The sequence below is a fragment of the Pteropus medius genome, unplaced genomic scaffold (genome assembly GCF_902729225.1).
Source record: "Pteropus medius unplaced genomic scaffold, Ma_sr-lr_union100, whole genome shotgun sequence".
Classification (NCBI taxonomy): Eukaryota; Metazoa; Chordata; class Mammalia; order Chiroptera; family Pteropodidae; genus Pteropus; species Pteropus medius.
In genome coordinates this window covers 4826441-4831023 of record NW_024349224.1, presented here as the reverse complement: position 1 = coordinate 4831023, position 4583 = coordinate 4826441, and the positions used below count along the sequence as shown (strand labels likewise).

Genomic DNA, 4583 nt, shown 5'->3' with positions numbered 1-4583 from the left:
GTACTTTTACCACTTCTGGTGAAATTGTAAATTGGTAAAACCATTTTGAAGAGCAATCTGGCAACATTTACTAAAATTAAAAGTGATTATTTCCTTTGACCCGGAAATTCAATATCTAGGAAATGACTTTTTTTTAGATATTCTTATAAACTTATACTGAGACCCACGTGCAAGGTTGTTCATCTGAACACTGAGCGCAATGCCAAATCCTCAGTAACAGCCTGCATATTCATCAGCAGGGGCTGACTGGGTAAGTACGGCACATCCGCCCAGCTGTGAAGAGCATGCGTTGGACTGGTATCCATGTGTGGACGTGGAGATGCTCCCATAATGCGTAAGCAAGCAAGATAAGCAAGCTGTAAAATGGGCTCTAGGATTACACGTGTGAATTGAAACATAAAATCATAAACGTGGTTTTACGCCCTGTTCACCTGGAAGGATAAATGAGAAACTGTTAACAATAGCTATCTATGAAACACAAGGGTCGAGGAAGAAAAGAGACTTGTACGTTTTGATTTTCTACTTCTTGTGTACTTTTTGGATTCTTAAACCATGTTTCGATGTTATTTCTCTTTCAAAAATTAGGTAAAAAATTGACATTTGTAGTGTCTGCTGAATCACTTTGCAATTTGAAAAAAAAAGAGTAAAACAGTCACAGAACATGCTTTACAAATATTTTAACAGGTTAATGAGGAAGAATGCCACATTTGATGTTAAGTGGTCTGGCTCAGTGTTCCCCCTGAGCTAATTGTTCTTCAAAGCATGTTTTTCAAAAATGATCCTCTGGTGGATATACAAGAATTAGTTATATTATTCTTCACATCTTTAAAAAAAAAATCTTTAACATTTCCTTGGAAAAAGTTATCCTCGTATTGCGCCCAGCCATTTTGTGATTTGGGAAAAGGAAGTCAGGACTGGTCGACACGTTTTTCTCTCCTCTCCTTTGCTCTCCTGCCCTTCACATACAGTAAGTTTCAGGGAAATGTCAGAGACGGTGGCTCGACATTAGTTTGGTCTCATAGTTTGGACTGCAGTCTGTATCACAAATATCCAGACACCCAGAGAAAAAACTTATCTTTCTGTGAATGTCCTGCTGACCCTTTAAAGGCAGTGTTTCAAAGAAACACATCTGCCCAGCTGTTTCTCCATAGTGCCGAGCTCTTCTCCCTGTCTCTCTCCTCCCGGGCTCTGTTCCTGCCTATTCCATGACCTCCTCATCGGTGTTTGCTATAGCCATGCTTCCTTTCCACCCCCGTGGCCACCTCCCTGGCCCTGAACCCAGGTGGGACCCCATGCCTGTATAGAGTACAGGAAGTTTTGCTGTTTCTTACTAATCTAGCTTGCAAAACGTACTAGAACCGCTGCCCTATGCTGTTTTATCGTGGCCCTCTGATTCTGCATCAGTAGAGGCTGCTTCCACATTCCTTCGCCTATCTCCAAACTCATTCTAGATCCAGGAAGCCTTTCTTCATGCCACCCAGAACCCCCACCCTTGCATTTACACACATGCACGCACACACATACACACGCACACGCGTATATATGTACCCATTGTTCTTTTTTAGGCCCAGTCCTCACTAGTGAACTGAGAGTCATGTATCTTGAATTTAATGTTCAGCTATTATAAATGTTTTTCTCAATGGTATGATGTAAAATTCTATACACACACGCACAAGAGTACACAAAGACATTCTCAAGATTTATTTGCCAAAAAGAGACTCATTGACCCAAAAGAGACTATTTGAATCAGAAGAGACTGCAATACCAATAGATGGCACATTGAAAATCATGCTCTCCCTTTTTTTTGACTAGGGTTAAGTTGTCATCAAGAAGGTAAGGTCAGGATGTGGTTCCGTAGTGTAGCGGTCAGCACGTCTGCTTTACATTCAGAAGGTCCTGGGTTCGCGCCCCAGTGGAGCCACGGTCCATGGTCTATGACCATGCCACCCTGAACAAGCCCGATGTCTGAGCTCGGAAACTAAGCAGAGTCGGGCCTGGTTAGTACTTGGATGGGAGACCACTTAGGAAGACCAGGTGCTGTGGGCATAAATAATAATAATAATAATAATAATAATAATAATAATAATAATAATAATAAAAGAAGAAGATAAGGTCAACTACAGAAAATGGAGCAGTTGTAATTTCTTTACCTAGCTGCAGAATTCTGTGTACAAACAGGATCTTGTTGCACAGGCCTGCCCCTGGAGGGGGGTGCTCCACCTTGTTTCTGTGGGATTCCCCAGTACCATAGGGTAGCTACCTGGACATCCAATTTCAGAATCCAGGCTGTACAGCTTCTGACAGGTTCGCACGCAGCCACACAGCTTATCCCAAGGACGATGCGCAAATTCGCACGGTCCTGGGCCAGGAGACAGAATTATTGGTAGCCTGCGAGGCCACGGTCTTTCCCCACAGAAGATATCCACCCATGGAGCTGCTTTTACAGCCCGGGTCGAGGCCCTCTGCTTCCTGAGTGGGACCACCATCCTAGGCGTCAGTCTTGGGCGTCGTCAGGATTCAGGAAGGCATCAGACTGTCAACCATAAAAAAGAGAGGATTGCCTAGGAGTATGTTTAAGTAGTGTTGATTATGTTGGTGCATCGTGTTGATCTGTGATACTTAACCCAACATTTAAAATATCTTTTTTCATTATATATTGTGATGCAGTGGGGTCCAAATGCTACTTTTGATATCGCAAAAAGCCTAATGGGAGTTGCATACTTTCCTTCAATGGCACCATGTGGTTTATCACAGAGTAAGTGCAGTTTGTTAGACAAAAGTTTTCCAGATGTAGAGTTTGTAGAGGGAAATTAATGAAAGGGGTCCATGGTGGAGCCTGGTTGGTCTCCATGTCCTTTGCAGGCCCCCTTGACATTCTTGAATTCAGCCCAGCTGGTTCATGAACTTGATGGTCTGGGCAAGATGCGCTCATTCCACCCACCGTTTTGTTTTCTTAAAAGCCTGAACAATCTTAGTATTTGGGCCGTGCCGTTGTATTGGACAAATGTCCTGACCCGAGTTCAATAGCATTACCCACCTACCTTGAATCTTCAGTCCTCTGTGTCTGAACTGAGAATGTTGGAAACCTCCCTTCCTCCCTCCCTCCCTGCCTCCCCGTCCTCCCCACAGTACCAACTTCTTCCCTTCTTCCCTCCCTTTCCTCCGTCTCTTTCTTTCTTTCAGCTTGGGCTTGTGGGCATAATTTTCTGTGTGTGTTTTTATTTCCTAGGTCTCTCCTCTCTGTTCTACATACGCATCTTCTTATGTCTTTCCCTGAAGCAATGCATGTTTTACTCTGTGCTATTTCCTGGATTCAACTTTATCAATATGGTAGTCATAAAACTCACTTTTTTCTTTTAAAACGCTGACGGTTATCTGAATTTCAAGTATCAGCAATGCACCAGTCACTGTAGGGTGGCTATACTGGGATGAGCTTCTTTACGGCCCTGCGTATGATTGCTTCCAGTAATTTGATAGATGCATACTAGCTGATAAAGTACAATTAACATTCAATAATGAAAAATGTAAAGACTCAGCCACACCTCCCTTACCATAATGATAAGCAAACCCTTTTATGTTGTGATGTCTTAACAGTTAGCTGCATGAGTGCGAAATGTCGCTTTTAATTAAATAATAAAGAATGTAACACCCTTTCTGGTATCATTATAAATTTGGATGTGGTGCAACAATTTGATTCTTTAAAAATTAATTGCCTCGGAGTATGTTTAAGTAGTATTGATTATGTTGGTGCCTCGTGTTGATCTGTGATACTTAACCCAACATTTAAAATATCTTTTTTCATTATATATTGTGATGCGAGAATAAAAGCAAAGTACAAAACAAACAGGCACTTGAATTCTAATAGCAATAAGCAATAAATGTCAGGCATCTGGAAATTATGGTTGCAATTTCATCAGAGTACACTTTGTTCTTCTATTATGCCTGCATGAATTTTGCTACAGGCAAAATCTATTACAGATAACAGTTAAGAACCTTTCTAATCTACACAGATAGTCATGGCAAAATGCTAGAAAACTAAATGTTGGAAAATGTAATATCGCAGGGGAAAATTGACACTTGTAGAAAATAATGCGGTCCTATTTAGAACCACAAATGGTAATCATTTCTTTAAGACCGTGGCGTGGTGGCTATTTTCGTGCTGGGTGACCCTGATGAAGGACACAGCACTGGGAATGAGTCTTGTTCCACTGGCTGGTATGTGTACCTACAGGTAGATGCTTATCTGTAAATTGGGGTGTATACTTAATGATCTCTACCTGAAATTGTAATTACAAAGTCAGATCGCACGTGAGAAGCCTGGTTTTTTTCCACTACCCTTGGGTACACTGCAGAGGAATATTCCTATTCTGGGGCCAGTCGATTCCCCTCAGGGGGAAGATTAGTTAGTACTCACCACTGCTGAGGGCGCATAGTGACCCTGCGGCTTTGGTGCCCGGCTGCCTGAGAACAGGGGACTAGAAGGGAGAAAGGACTAAATGCTTTCCCAGGCACAGAGGGGCGTGAGGGGGGAAGGGATCAGAGCAGGCCATCAGTACCACGTACCTATGCGGATGGAGGTGACC

At 42.5% G+C, this 4583-nt stretch overlaps 1 pseudogene; it reads left to right on the top strand.

The window, feature by feature from the left end:
• Positions 1-1930: 1930 nt before the first annotated feature.
• Positions 1931-2046, top strand: LOC120617424 (uncharacterized; annotated as a pseudogene).
• The last annotated feature ends 2537 nt before the right edge of the window (positions 2047-4583 follow it).